Raw genomic sequence first — 16,381 nt, forward strand, 5'->3', positions numbered from 1 at the left:
TTCTGCGGCGTGGACGGTCGAGGAAACAACACATGTGATCATCATCACGCTGTAGACGATACCGAAACATGGACGGTTGGAGCAGACATTCTCGGTAACGCATACGAGTATGGCAGTTGATGCGTTTGAATATGCTCGGTTCATGAGTTTATCTGGCGGAGCTGGTCCAACATTTAGCGCCAGCTCTCTAACATTCAAATGTCGACTTATGTGACCCATCTGTCAAATAACGTCGCAGAAATAAAATATGCTTACTGAAAAGCTCACTTGGCATATTGACTCTAACTTGACTCTGAAGAGCAAAAAGCATAAGATTCAACAAACAACATCGTGGAATCCCTTAGAATGAATATGGAGGCAAACATACAGGTCACCGGACAGCTGGTCACAAAATGCGATCAATATAATCTCGGAAGTAAGAGGTTAATAACTCAGCGTCTATCAAAGATGTGATCTTTCTGAAGTTCCTGAAATTGCATGAAGCTGCTGTAAAATTAGCTCTAGAAACTTTAGCACCATGCATTTAGTGGCACAAAGCTTATTTTTAAGAAACCAACAGCAAGTGTTACCAAGGCTAAGCATCGCGCATGAAATTTGTGAATTAGGCGTAAACGATTCAATGCCAATGCATTACCTTTTCCGGGAAATGGACAGATGGCGCGATGGTCGTCTGCCCAGTTGCTGGCCCTGAAAAACAAACTGACGTTAGTAAGACTGCATGCCGTGGCTCACGCAGAAAACCAGCCATTTCGTTGCGTTAGCCAAGCAAAAATGGCATAGCCACGATACAGTCCCACAGCTGATGCGTTCATTGCTGACCTGCCCACTCTCATAAATTTGCAGGCCTCAACAGCGAAGAACAACGCTTTGAGTTGATGCGAAGGGCAGTGCTTTGGAAGCTTTTGCGTTGTCATATCGGCCGTTTTAAAAAGCCCATAAGGCATAGTGAAACTACATTTAACATTAGCGCATCGAAACTTGGCTCATGCATCTTTATTGTGAAGCAAAATATAAGCGCAAGCACGGTTGCTTCATTGAGAGAATGAGAGAATGAGAGAGCGAGAGCGAGAGCGAGAGCGAGAGCGAGAGCGAGAGCGAGAGCGAGAGCGAGAGCGAGAGCGAGAGCGAGAGCGAGAGCGAGAGCGAGAGCGAGAGCGAGAGCGAGAGCGAGAGCGAGAGCGAGAGCGAGAGCGAGAGAGAGAGAGAGAGAGAGAGAGAGAGGAGAGAGAGAGAGAGAGAGAGAGAGAGAGAGAGAGAGAGAGAGAGAGAGAGAGAGAGAGAGAGAGAGAGAGAGAGAGAGAGAGAGAGAGAGAGAGAGAGAGAGAGAGAGAGAGAGAGAGAGAGAGAGAGAGAGAGAGAGAGAGAGAGAGAGAGAGAGAGAGAGAGAGAGAGAGAGAGAGAGAGAGAGAGAGAGAGAGAGAGAGAGAGAGAGAGAGAGAGAGAGAGAGAGAGAGAGAGAGAGAGAGAGAGAAGGAAAAGCTAAAGAGAGAAGATTGACAAGATTGCTGCATCTTTCCCCACACCAGAAAGGCATCACGATTTGACAACTAACAATCATGCCGTCATTGGGATCAACACTTATTTCACGAAACGAAAGCGAACAAATGCATGCATAAAATTGGTTTGAAAACAATACCACTACCAGGCCTGTTAATGATACTGCTTTTTTGCACGTTATGGCTCCATAACGAGACAGACACCGAAGGTGAGAAAATGCATTTTGCCCTGATTGACCCAACACATATCGTATTGTAAGCGTAGCAGTTTTCTCCCAATGCTGCAATATTTCTGCAAAGTTTGACTTCGACATATCTATGCGTATGGTGGACAGCTTCCTGATGATAGCAATGACAGCGCTGTATGCCTTGTACTGTTGCAATGTCGTTCGTTGCATACATGAACAACAGTATACTAATATTTCCACTATTCAGCCATGGGTGTACGAACAGGGAGCCAGGCGGCCTTGCTCCCACTTTTCAAGGTGGGTGGCAGAAGGGCGGCAGTGTTACCCCTCCCCCACTTTTCAGATTTAGTTTGCGTTTAGCTTACTTTTGTACCATCTTAATCATGCATGCCGATTCACCCGGTTACCAGCCATCTTCCTCAAACAGCACTGAACATGATTACTTCATCTGGTAAATGATAACATATTATCCCATCATGTACGGTGAACGAATATATTTAGGGACAAACCCAAGGTTTCTCTAGTTCCAAATGCTCCGTTCTGTCTTCCTATATAGCCTTGTTTCTTCTACATGTCTGCTACAGTCCCTTTAGCGTCCGTTTATGACATTCAAAACGGTCTGATGTAACCCTCTAAAGGCCTCCGGATCGATCAGGGGACCACACCTCTGTGTCACCAGAATGGCAGCTGGAATGCACCCCGTGCTGGGATGAAACGACCCTTGAGCTCTGGACTGGTAAAAACAATGTATCCAGTACCTTGGTGTTCTTCCCAAGGTCCCTTGCCCGGAAAACGTGAAGGGTCTCAGCCGTGTTGAATGAAGTGGATCGAAATGAGGTAAAAATGAAAAAGGCCGACTCATCTGCCGCTGAGAACGCTCTTCTTTTGCAAATCGACAGGTGAAATAAGTAACATAAAGCCGTTTTAGACCTTGCGCGCTCGCAATCCTAGGAGCAATGAACATCGATGGCCGGGGTGGCAGCTTTGTGGAACCGAAGTGTTCGCCGCAACAGGCAACACCAGGCGGCGGGCGCCAGGTGCGCGAGAACAGCCGTCGCGAAATAAGGGCCCTCCGAAAGTCTTTGAAAATAAATTTGAACCGCTCAAAATTTAAGTTTGGGTGTATTTTTTAGCAGCTTTGAGGACATCCTCTGGTCAAACTAACAGTTAAGGCAACAACAAAAAATAGAGATTTTACCTTTCATCTCTAAGTTCCATGATCACCCGACTTCAGCACCACTTCACGGTGCTGTAAAGGCTAGTCTGTCCTTTTTATCAATCTAAAAATCGCATATGTGAAAAAGGCGCCTGGACTTCTTTCTAAACGCACGAATTGATGTTTCAAATCGTTCAAAAGTACTTCCTTCAGATGTGTCATCTTTTCGCCTGCCCGTTGGCCACCGCCCGACGCTGTGTGGCCTATGGAGGCTGTGTGTGTGGGCGGGGGTGGGGGGGTCTGGGGTGTGGGTGCGTGCTCTACGCTGCTGCCCTGCTGCCACTGGATGTTTGTACGCCGCCGGCCGCCGCTGTTACGCCTCCCCACAAGAGCGAATTTATGCTGAGGAGCCCATTGGTTAGTATACAAACCAGATGAAGTGCAGGACTGGGCACGCTGTGACTCCGATACACCCATCAACACACACACTCATGTGAGCCACAGAGCTAGGACGAAGCGGGTAACTGGGGCATTGGCGGGGTGGCAGGTCCGTTCAGGCACCATCAACGGCTGTCTCCCCGTACATGGCTGCGTGCCCTTAACTACGGTGCCACACTGACCTTTGAGCTGACAATGCTAATAAAACGTGGCAAAAACGGAAACAAATGCGTTGATAATACACCCAAACTGGAAGGGATCCCACGTGAATTGAAAATGAAGACCTTTCGGCGCTGCTCACAATCCTGCCCTTCTTAATACGTAAGCCCCTCTAGTTTATGAGCTATACACCCGCGAAAATGAGGAAAGGTACATCGGGGAGAGTATCTCAAAGTCACCTTGGCATTCACCACGCCATAACAACGTCATTCAAATTCTAACATTCCCTTTTCCTTGCAGCGATTAAGGCCAAAAAATCATTGTCAAGCGTTCATATCTGGCGTTCGTGAACGCGTTTCCAGATACAACGGTTGTTAATTGGCTTTCGATCAATGTTGTGCAAAGTGCGATGGCTAATCAAGCCATGACGCATTGAGGATCATGTTTACTAAACAGAGAGTTGTGCCGTCTAAAGCAGTCTTTTCCACTTAAAAAGTGTACCAATAGTTACAAGTGTGTTTGTTTTACCACATTTGGTGCTTGCTTTAGTATCTTCAAATGGGAAACATTCTCTTAAATGCGTCCCGACAAGCTATCTGTGCGTTGCTGCGTGTCTATTGTATGCGATCTGAGTCTTGTGCAGTTTATTGGCACACGGACCCACCTGGAGCCGACCGGGACTCTCCTGGACTCTCCTGGACCACGTCATTGCTAGCATGCCGAGACTGGAGGACACCTTTCTGGTGCCACCGGTGCCGATTGCAGACCATCTTACCACCATGGTTCGCGCCCCGTTCAGGCGGCAGCATTTGCGTCCTGTTTTTGTTTTCGTGCTCGCTCCCGGCGCAGTCTGCTGGGACGCGCTCAGTCTACATTTGCTGCGAGCAGACAGGCCCGTTGTACCACACCGTGGGTTTCGAGGGGAAGCTGGAGGAGTTCATATGTATCTGGCCAGGTCCCACTGATATATACTGTCCTCTGAAAACAGTAGCACCCCGCCGTCCACGCTGCCCTTGGATTGAGGACAGCCCCGATCTGTTGCGTGTGACGCGGGAGCACGACCACGCTTACCGGTCATGGTGCTGGCACGGTGCGGAGACCGACCTCACTGGATATCGGCGTCTGCGAAACCGGGTTAAGGGCTTCTGCGCTCAGGCCAAGCGTGACTTTCTCTACGCCAGTATGCTATCTGAGCGGGTTAGCTTCTGGCACACTATGCGCCGGTATGCTATCCGAGCGGGCTAGCTTCTGGCACACTATGCACCGGTGTGCTATCTGAGCGGGCTAGCTTCTGGCACATTATGCGCCGCTGTGCTATCCGAGCGGGCTAGCTTCTGGCACACTATGCGTGGGTCTGGACTTGGATCCGTTAGGGGGAGTTGGCACCGAGGAGGTAACGCCCGCCGACATAGCCGACGATTTTAGCCGTCACTTCTCCTCAGTTGATCCAAAAATCGCGGCCGAGCTGAGGGCGAGCACCCATGGCATCCGGCCTCTCCCTCCGAGATCACCGTGCTTAACCACAGCCGGGCTAGTTTTGCACAGTGTGACTTTACCCGAGCTTTCAAAGGCTCTTCATCCAGAGCTGTTGGAGTCGATGGTGTGCCGTTATTTGCACCACAAAAAAATTGTTTCGCTGTCATAAGACCTAACTTGCTTCATTTGGTCCATTCTTTTACCGCCACCCGTGTTTTTCCCTGCGCGTGGAATTAGCTTCAGTTATTTCCCTTCACTTCCGGCGCCCGTTACGTTGCCAGCAACATAAGACCCATACCAATCTTATCTGTGTTGTCGAAAATATCCTGAAAGGTTGCATGTCAGTAGTTGCCGGCTCATCTTGATGTCCACGGCCTCTTAGTTTCTTCACAATATGCGTGTAGGCCGTGACACTCAGCGGAGGACGCCGTAGTCGACGCCGTGGAGTGGATGACGCGTCGGATCGACTCAGGACATGTCGCTGCCATCACCTCCGTAGACCTAGGTCAAGCTTTCGACAACGTTAACTACGGCGTCCTCCTGACCAAGCCGCAGTGGTGCGGCATAGATCCTCATTGGTTTAAAAGTTTTATTGATGGACGACGGCAGGTGGTGGCAAGTGGTTCACAACCCTTCCTTTTGTCTCACGTGTCCCTCAGGGTGCCTGGTGGGCCCAATCCTCTTCAGCATCTTCAGGAACGACCCTCCATCCTGCCTGCCTCGCGGGCGTCTGATTTCTTACGCCGATGATACCCAACTTCTCGACTCCACCCAACCCGACCCCTTGTCCACCCTAAAATCCCGTCAGTAAGAAACCATCCTTGTCCTCCAGCCCTGCTTCGCTGCGAATTCCCAGAAGATGACCCCTACCAAGGCCACCCTTCTTCTAGCCGGCACGCCCCAGGTCATCTTAAAACTCATCCTCCCATAGCTCCACTTTAATATCAACCCCTGGCCGTCCGTAAAGGTACTGGGAGTGACCATCGGTCGTACCCTATACTGGGAGGAGCACATATCCAGACGAAATAAAAAGTGCAGCTCCATCCTGTTTTGTCCATACAAATTTCGTCACCACGCGCCACAACCACTCGAGGGCCTTCAGGGTTCTGAATGCCCCGTGCCCCCCCTGCCCCCCCCCCGTCCTGTTCGCGGTCTAGTCGCTGTTCACCCCTGGGACCGCTGTGAGTGAGCGCATCACAAGGTCGGCGGTGGCCGCCGCTTTGGAGCTGTCCGCCTTCTGACAATCTATGCTGCGTAGGTATTTTTTATCGCGTAGCCTCGTCCTGGAACCGCCTGCCGCTGGCCGTTATGCTTTACTAGAGCCGTGCTGCGCTCATATCTAAACTTAACCAATGTAAAAAGAGGGTTTTGTTTGACTTTGTATGACCTCAAGCTCTTGATGTGTCGTCATCATCACCGCATCTTCGTTTTTATCGTATAACTTGCAACCCATTGACTCGAATCGACCATTATGTCACACCTATGGGACGATTCGGTGGAAGTACATGGCGTGACACGACAAGTACTCCGGGCCGACTTTTTCACCCAGGTAAATTTGGATTGATAATGGGATTGGATTAACATCTACGGCATCACTGACTCTTGATGTAATGGTGAAATCTCCATAACACGTGTTACCTTATCTGTTAATTCGTTTAGAGGACATTCTCAAAATCGTCATGTGAAGTGTGCGCCATCGTGGGTTTAAAGTTCTTAACCTGGGCTATCGGGTTGTCAGGATAAAATACCAGGAGGCACTGATAAAGCGGCGTCATAGAGCAAATATCGATTACATTTCGATGGGTACGATTTAAGTTGTGCTCATGTTCAAGCGTGATCATAGTATATGCGTACCTATATATACTGTCACTTAGCCAGCACGTCTGGTGCATTGCAAGTTTGATAAGAGGTTTGCTTCATGCTCATTGCCCATATATAGGAAAATATCTTATAAGGTTAAGGTTGTGAGAGATCTGAACTCATACTACCGAACAACCAGGAGCTAATGGCCTTTCTTATTTCAGTGAAACACGCGCCACCGTCCGATCTTGAGACGATATAATAGATTTCAAAAGACTTTGCAGGCATCTTTTATGACACATGATCGTTCCTACGCGCTCAGCACCACCTGGTGTTAGCTGCAGCGACCAGAGCCGCTTGGTTTGACGGAAACTGTAAAGCTGGACATCGGTGTTCTTCTTCCTAGGTATTGCGACTCGAAACGATATGATATAATTTGTTTCACTATTGAGTCTCGTGTTGGCTGAGATCACTGGGGTGGAGGACCTCAGGCAAATATCCGTTGGCCATGTTAATACAAAATTTTGACCCTGTCGATCCAACCTATGGAACGTGAAGGACACTCCTTACCTTTTGTAGGCATGGCGTTGCACGGGCATAACACTAGAGGCACATTATCTCTCCCGACCAGAGGCTGACGGGCACTATAACACAAAAAAACAAAAAGGGTAACGCGTCGCCCATTGACCCGAACCCTCCCATCCTGGCCAGCCCGCCCGATATGTCTAACCCGAGGCGCATAGATGCTGGATCGACCGCCATCCGGCTCGACGCTGATTAGTCGATCCTTAGCGAGGCGAGACGCACCGGCAAGTGGACCCCAAGGTAAAGGGTCAATAGCATGAGGACAAATCCACCACACTGTTATGCCGTGCAGTGGTTTCAGGGACGTGGCGATTCCGGGCACACGGCCAAATACGTAAATCAATATACATCTTGGTCTCCTTAAACGCGGTACCCATTGTAATATTTGCTTTTTTTACAAAACAACTGTCACTGGCATTCCACGCTGACCAGCAGCTGCAGGTGAAACATGTCGGCACCGATATTCGTCGGCCCGAAGTATTGTGCCTTGGTATTTGCTTACCTATAGCATAATAATAATGATGGGGCTTCACGTCTCACGGACTGCCCAGGCCGTCTCGCGACGGATGCATTTACTACGCATCATTTGGGATGCGGCGGTGGCGTGGTAGGGACTCGAAACCAAGACCGCCAGGTCCAGAGCCGAGTACCCCAGCCACTTTGCCATCACCACCGCCCGTGACTGTGGCGTATCAGTATAGCGGCGTACCGGCACGCTACATCTTAGTTATATCTTAATCATATCTTAGGTTTACCTAGAACCGGAGTGTCCGAATGAAAGCGTTCTCATTGAAGAAAGATGGTGAGGGCGAGCACGATCAAATCCATTTTCCCACGTTAATCCTGGAACGGACTTGGACAACCAAAGAATCATTAGTGATCAGAGACTTTTCGATATACTTCTAGAGCTCGGTCGGATCGAATGGCAGGAATCGAATAGCACAAGCATACAGGAGTTGAAACAGCCAATGGCTCTAGACGCTCTCTCTGTTTTGCATGCTCGTGGTCCTATTTCAAGCGTGCTCTTTGCTATCTGGAAGCAATGTCAGGCGATTTTTCGTATACGGTAGGCATCACTGAGTTTTCTGCAGCTCAGTACGACAGTACTGTTAAGCAACTTCACGGATAGGATCGTTGTATGACAAATATCATTTGGATGTGCATGACGAAAGGGATAAGTGGATCTGGAACTTCGATTTAAATGCAATCATGATGTATGCATCGTTGAAGACTGCGACGGCTGAATTGGATGTTGATTTTAAGAAAGTATTTGATGAATGCAGATGCATTCATCGATCTGTGGTATCATTGTGCACATAAGCTGTGTTCGTTCAAAACCACGAACCCTGCAAATGAACACGGGTGTATTTTGTATCCGATCATTTTTTAGGTCCAATGGCAATGGTCGGACAGTGGCAATGGTCGGTCAATGGCAATGGTCGAAGAGCTATAGCCTCGGGCATTTTTGAGAGGTAATCTTACAAAGGCATCTTCGAGAGCCTATGACTCAATCAATTATTATTTCAATTGCACAGAACTGTGCACAGCTTACCTTCCAACAAGACAGTGCAGTTTTTGGCAATTTCCAAATTTCCCTTCACTTAGTGTTCAAAACCATGACAATGTAACCAAAAGTCACGTGACTTTTATTGAACTTTAGAACATTCTCAATGCTATTTTGTTGAATGCATAAATTAGTAAAATTAGTGTTTTTCTTCAGAAGTGTTTCATACTCGTTCCAAACCAGGCATGTGCGGATGATTTCGCGATAGTTACAAGCGTACTCAGCTGTGGTATGTGTAAGGGATGTCATATTGTTAAAGCAAAAGTCATTGCCGCCGAGCATGTCATTGGGTGAGAAAATATACCATTGGACCGTACTTTGCCATACAAGCGTACGAAAGTGTCGGGACTCTTTTTCACTGACCAGTGACACCGACGACACTGAGGGCCCACCGTCTGTCCACCGACTCCGGACGTGCGGTGGCAGTAGGCCAGTCATATGTGACTGTGAGCGCGCTGACGCCAAATACGTGGGTAAAAGTCAGTATATCGAATGAGTTGGCTTGCAAATGCGCGGGTCATATCATTGCTGCATTCGGTCGTTGTGCTGTATGTTGCTCTCAGTTTGGGTCATTATACTATGCTATTGCAAACGGCTGATGGTGGTATGTGATTCGCTGCATGTGCAGCTTACGCGCCAACCGATGCGGCCGTATATGTGGCCGGTGACGGATATGAGCATGCAAATGTCCTTCGTAGTGGAAGCAAATTTCATAGACTTACATATTCTATCGCTTCGAGCTCGCAGTTTTCACCATCTATCAGATCCCAATAAAATGGGCCTTCATGCCAAGTTAGTAACAAAGCTGTATCTTTTCGAAGAAAACCTCATTTTTTAAACTCGGTCCTGGTGGAGAAGTCATTGCTGTAAATTCCTTCACTTCGAAAAATAGCATTGGGGATGCCCAAAATGTTGAAAGGTCACTTGATTTTATGTCACGAGATCACGGTTTTGAAATTTTAGCAAGCACAAATTTTGAAACAGCGAAAAGATGCTTTGGGTCGTTGCAAGCCCAGTGGTATATCGTTTTGTACGAATAAGACAAATATGTTTGCGTTATGGATCATCAAATTCCCCATGTTAGTTGACCTAAAATGCCCGAGGCTATACCTCCGTAGTTGTTGCTCTAATCCTTCTAAAAATGGCACAGCTGAATTCAGGGTATAAGACAATCCTACACTGATCCTTTCAGCGAAATCAAACATATGGGGTGCCGGAAAATGTGAGTGTTCGGGCCCCTTCACCTGTCGCTTTGTCGTTGGATGGGCCTGCCGGAGGATGATTTTACTACGATGAATCGCATGAGACTGGATTTCGAATGACATAAAACCGCTGAATGATGGGTAGATCTCGTGTGAAATTGCGGACTGGACAGGACTGAATCCTGAAATAACAATTCATGAGCAGCCTTGTCAGGTACTATGGCAAGTTTCATAGGTGTCGACGCACGAAAATTGTCCAGGGTCCATGTTTTCCAGAAGACGCGACAACGTGCGGCATTCCGGGCTATATCAGCGGTCCCAGAAGCGAGTTCGGTGCTCTTGCCGAATTTCTTCGCATAGTCATCCTTCGCGCCGTCATTCCACAAACAAAAAGTCACGGCCACACGCGAATCATACTTTCACATTGGAGAAACCCTCCCCGACACCCAGACACCGCTGACCGGAGCGTCTCAAATAGCGACGGCCACAGCCCGGTGGACGCCTTTCACCGGCCCGGGACTGCCAGCAGACGGCCCTCTGCAGGTCAGCTGCCTGGCCGGGCAAAAACACGAACGTGGGCTCGAGCGCGAGCACGACTGTGGGCCGGCACCCATTGATGGGTGCCGTGGTTCGTGCTGGTAGGCGGTCATGTGGCGATGCAAGCACAGATGCTGCTCTCGACACGCCCCGGGTTATGATCAATGCGACAATGCGACGTGCGATGCACTGGAATCATCACCATCTTTCGTCTCTCCGAATCATGCGACCAACCCATGCCTTGAAGCTCGAGTTTTTTTACGGCTGCGTCTACGCCCGCACGCTCACTCACGTCAGCAGAATCCTCCCTCCACTACCTCTCCTTAACTTCGCAAGAGAAATGCCTATGATGAATGAAGCCGATTAGAGCGCCAGCACTCATCTATGCTCGCTTCCGCTGTACGCCATGTTGAGAGTGGGACCTTCTGAGCAGGTGCTCCAGTACATTTCCAACGGTAGCTTCAGCCACATTGAAGCTCTTGACAGGTATCGTCTGCGGACGGTGGCACCGCTCGCGCTAAAGGTCAGGTGTCAGCAGAGGGTGGGACGGACAGCGCCGGCGCATCATGGCAGAACAAACTGTTGCCATCGCATTCTTCCCTTGACCTGGCATTGTATGACAGGAAAAAACTTTAAAAAATAGTCGGGGATAAGAGCTTAGCTGTCATGAAAATGTCAATAATGCAGAGGCGCGATAGGCCGCTTGTTCACTCAATGTCTGCGGTACCGATTATGTAGTGGGTAACGTGCACGTCTGGGAAACCAGAGGCACAGGGTTTAATTCCCTGCGGTGTCCGCACTTCCTGACAGGGTGATAGGCGACGTCAGAAAGCCTCCGCAGCAAAGTGCGTCGTAAAGGCCCAATGATGACGACGACGTTCGCACAATTTCCGCTCAAAAGGCAGCACGTTGATCGCGCCACACCCGCCTGCACCGTTCAGTCACTTCGAACCGGCAGAACAACACATTATCAAGCAGATAAACTAAAAGATAACCTATTGGGCACTCTCCAGACGCACAAGAACAGTATGGGCGTCTAAGCTTCTGTCATGAAAAAACGATTCCGTTGTCTCATATGTGCAAAAAGTACACTATTATCCACCTCCAGACGGCTGTGCGGCCACGCCGCTGCAAGCACACAGCCCAGCAGAGGGTAACGGTACCGGTATGACCTACCGTGGCCGTTCTGGGAGGGAGGCGCCATCGCTGAGGACACGCCGCTATCCGTCACACCGCAGAGCACTCGAAGAAGCCCGGTGCAACGCTCCAGCCTCAGCACAGGGTATGCTGCCGCATCGCTCAGCCGCGGGAACCAGCGGCTTAACAGCCACGCGATGGACAACCCGCGCACACGTCATCCAGCGCTGCCGGGCCAGTGAGTGCGTTGGGAAGTCCCGCTCCGCAGCGCGCGCCACCCGGCTCCGATCGCAGCGGGCCGCTCTCTCCCGTCCCTGCGACTCGCGGCCGCACCGCCGTTCCGCGCCACTCACGGACCGGCACTGGCTGGCCGGCTGGCCGGCCGTTACCTGCCCGCGCCGCGGGGCGGCCTGTTTGGCTGGCGCGGGCCGCGCGGGTCGCGCGGGCCGGCGCCACGCCGCGCCGCGCCCAAGGCTGCGTGCCGCCCGTGGAGCGCGTGACGGTGACGGCGGTGTTGACTAGGCCACTGACGAGCTGGTTTGCTGCCGCGAGGGCATCTGATGGTGGGTGGCTCACAGCTGGCTGCTGGCCTTGGCCCATGTTCAATGGCACCGGTGCGCGCTCAGCGTGTGCCGGTATGTTGTGACCTTGTGAAGAGCGGAGGATTGATAGCATTAACGCACATGGCGTGGGGGGGGGGGACGCGTTGGCACGTCCGGGTCCAGCTGTGGTACTGGCTTTGAGTTCAGCGAGCAAGCCCATTGTAATCCAGAGCCCATGCCCCTCTGAGCGGGCATGATTTGCCCGCTAGTCAGCGGACCGCAAATCCCTGCCGGCGTCTGCCTCCCACTCGAGTGTGGTGTAGGCCGTGAAGGCTCGGCTGACCGGTCGCATAAGGCCGCTCAAAGTCACGTAGCAAGTTTTATATATTCCAACGCTGTTCAGATGCAAGCAAAAAGAGAAACAAGCAATTCAGTTGCTGCGTTTTCGAACGGCGTCCGATATGAATGTTTCTTGCCAGCACAAGCAGTCGATTAACAAAAAGGCGGCGCAATAGGGGCGGGGGGGGGGGGGCTGAGGGGGCTTGCCCTCTGCCTACCGGTGGGGATTGAGTATACTTTTGCCCCTTCCTCCCCAAAAATGGGCATCCGTTTTCCACAACTAAGGTATTGCAGGTGCCTGTCGAGTACCAAAATTCAGATAAATGAGGCCTCCATAACTGAGCTAGAAGGCAATAAATCGGATTTAGAAGAATCTCTCCTACATCAAGAGACCCGTTTTTTGGACCGTGTTACATAATTCTATAATAGGTGTATGATCTTACATACGCTTTTATAAATAAAGCGCTTATATATTGTCCGTCCCGGTGGCTCAGTTGGTTAGAGCGCCTGCATTCCGATCCACCCATCCGTGGCGGGATGGGTTTGAGTCGCGTTAGGGCGCTCGCTATTTGCCCTTGACAGGTATGGCCTGCGGCCGGTGGCAGCGGTCGCGCTTAAGGTCAGTTGACGTCAGAGGGCAGGACGGACCGTGCTGAGCATTGCGGCACGTAAAACTTCCGCCACTAAATTCTGCCGTTGCCTGGAATTGCGCGAATGGATGGTGGTGGTCAGGGCTCACACAACAAGCACTGCTTAGCGTGAGCGCTGATCACAGAAATCCATCCATTCGAATGGTTCGAATCAAATTTATAAAAACTAAAATGCCTAAAAGCGTATATAGGTATACGCTTTTACGAAGAAGGTAGCCTTTGGTCTAAATCAGGAAGCCCAATGTTGTGTTATGGAGGCCCCTTTACTGGCTCGGGAGGCCTCCGTTAAAAACATGAAGGCGCAGTTCTCGGTTAGGAGGCACCCTCAATATTCAGGGGCCCCATTTCATAAACAGGAGGCCTGTTTCATGCATCAGAAGGCCGTGGTTCTGGATCAGGATGTCCTGTTAACACGCGCCGGGGTGGCCGGCTAGATAACCTTTGCTCGGGTGGGGGATCAATTTGATCCCCCCCCCCCTGAGATCTCGGGAACTAAGGAAGTTAGAGACACCAAATTCACAGGGTGTCTTGACCTGTAGGTGAACTCACTTAGGGCAAGGTTCGAGGTTCCTAGGTCATGACCTTCGGGTCAAAAAAGGTCAAACAAAGTCAAGTTCCAGACTGGTCTCCAAATTTGCTCCCAGAACCTAGATAACCGTTTCTAAACAAAAGGTCACGTTCTCATTAAATATCAGCGACCTTGTTTGACGTTTTAAAGGTCAAGGCGACCAAAATAATACCAGATTGCTTTGAGTTTTGCATTTGACTAAGCGATAAATATTTCGCTAGGCGGTATGCTCCTAGAACAAAATGTTCACTTGGGTCATTTTAGGTCAATGACCTATTCTGACCTCTAAGAAGTCCATGGAAGATGTGTAATGCGGTTCCCGCTATCAATAAACTCTAAATGAATACCAAAAACTATCCCATACAGCAAGCCCTAGAGTAACAAAACAGGTTGGTTTTGACCTTGGTGTGACCGTCATACCTGACCTTTGGTCAATTTAATTTGCTTATTCAACTGTTGTGTTGCCTGAGAGAGCATTTCAGAGATACATGGCTTCGTCTAACACTCCGTTGTTGGATCAGATTCAAGGATTCCCTAGAAATTGCCTTTATTGACACCATGGTCTGACTTTGACCTGCCATAGGTCAGTGACCTTACAAGGTACATCTAAATGTTTGATGGCAAACGATCTGCTATTTAATTGTCTACAGCTATGCAAAATTTGGCGCGGCTACGCCGCGCCCCTCGGAAACCATTTTGGGAAAGCCTTTGACGAGATCAATTTGACCCCACACCCGAGAGCGTGTTGAGGGGAAGTGAGGTCCCAGGCCAGATTTGAAGGCTCCCCTCGTGAATGGGAAACAACCTGTTGGGAATTAGGAGACCCCTCTATGCGTCGGAAGTTCTTTGCTGGAACAGCGGGCTCTGTTTTAGGTTAGTGGGACCGTTTTCAGGATAATTAGATGGCAATGATCCTGGATTTCTTTTTGTCCCCATTTTATTACCTGAATATGATGCATGGAACAGTTTGAAAAGGGGGAACATGCTCCCGGTACCTTTCTCCCTTGATTCGACACCGTGCAGGAAGCTGTCTGTGAGCAGGCCTCATTTTGCCCAGGGGCTCCGAGAAGAGCCTCCCCAGCTCAAAAGCTGCGGAGCCGCCCCTGGATGAACATATCTCAACGATCCCACATACGAACCAGGAATATGCTCACATCTCAAACAGTGTGTTGGCACGGTCAGAAGTAAGCTGATAGGTGCATACACCTTCAGCAAACTTTCCACCATGTACCGTGATATGTGTTTCCCATCACTTCAACACCACGTTGGCACACCGAGCTGTAGGCCTCCCCCCCCCCCCCCTCTCCCTCCTGAGCTGTAGGCCTCCCGTCCACCGCATGACTGGTGGCATCGCACCGAGATCAGCCTCCGGGCCGCGCGACTGCCGCTGCCGCCGCTTCCGCCGCCGCCTGCCGGCCGGACCGGGCCCCTCGGCCGGGCCGTCAGCCGGGCCCGGTCCAGACCGCTCGTCCCGTTACTAGTCAACCAGCTGCCGCCGCGACTCAGTTATTCAAACGCGCCGAGCGGTGGGGTCGCAGCCAAGGAATCCTGACGTTCACAGACCCCACGGGGAGGGGGGAATGTGTGTGAGGCTTCCGAGGTTTGGGAGTTAATTTAAATTAAAACAGAAGTTTTCTTTGAGACATTATTCACGATCAGATTGCCAGCCAATCATTTTTTGGCGCAGACCCATAAACGCCGCAACAAAAATGAGAATGTTTTTGCGTGCGTTGGATTAGTGATAAATCACTTTTTTCGGGTAGCAATTGAGAAATAGTGCTGCAATTTAACCGACCTATTTTATATCCAGCAAGGGTGAAGCTTGCTATTCATGTCAGGGACGGGGCTTCAACCAACCAACTCGGTTAAAGTAGGGGTAAAATCCAGGAATCTCTTTGTGTTTTTCAGGGTAGTTTTAGTCTTAAGGCTTAGTCGATATAGCCAATCTTTCCTTGATAAGGTCTTTTTATCAGCACATTATGGTGTATTAAAGATATAACCTTGTTGGAATAAAAACTCCATCTCATATTGTCTCAAACGGGATTGTGAATAGCACCCGTACAAACTCAGGGCCTCTTTTAGCACACGGGTTAAGCCATTGAAGTTCGTCACGATCTTATGAAAATCCAGATTTTTCTGAATACCAGGGATGAACTATTCCCTCGCGTGACCGTCGATTCTTGGCATCTAGGTCTACACCCTTGTTGTTTTGAAAGTTAGCCCAATGCACATCTGTCCAAGCGCAGTGACCATATAAAATAACTGACGGTGCCAAAAGATCAGTGAAACTTCGCGCATGAAGGTTAGGAGACTACGGTCTACATTCCTGAAGCGGTGGTGCAATCTCAGGCTCTCGCCCATCTCAAGGAACACTCAACTCTCGCCCATCTCAAGGAACACTCAATGATTTTCAGCCTCAAGCGCTGCTCTAAAGTTGCGCGGCTCCAATGTCTGGGAGCCCCAAGGACGTTTCAAACCTCGACTCTGGCCCTGATGACATTAAGTCGGCTTGGAGACTTTAACACGTTCCTAGGACCGCATTCA

Source organism: Pollicipes pollicipes, unplaced genomic scaffold (assembly GCF_011947565.3).
Source record: "Pollicipes pollicipes isolate AB1234 unplaced genomic scaffold, Ppol_2.1 Scaffold_4881;HRSCAF=5763_pilon_pilon_pilon, whole genome shotgun sequence".
Taxonomy (NCBI): Eukaryota; Metazoa; Arthropoda; class Thecostraca; order Pollicipedomorpha; family Pollicipedidae; genus Pollicipes; species Pollicipes pollicipes.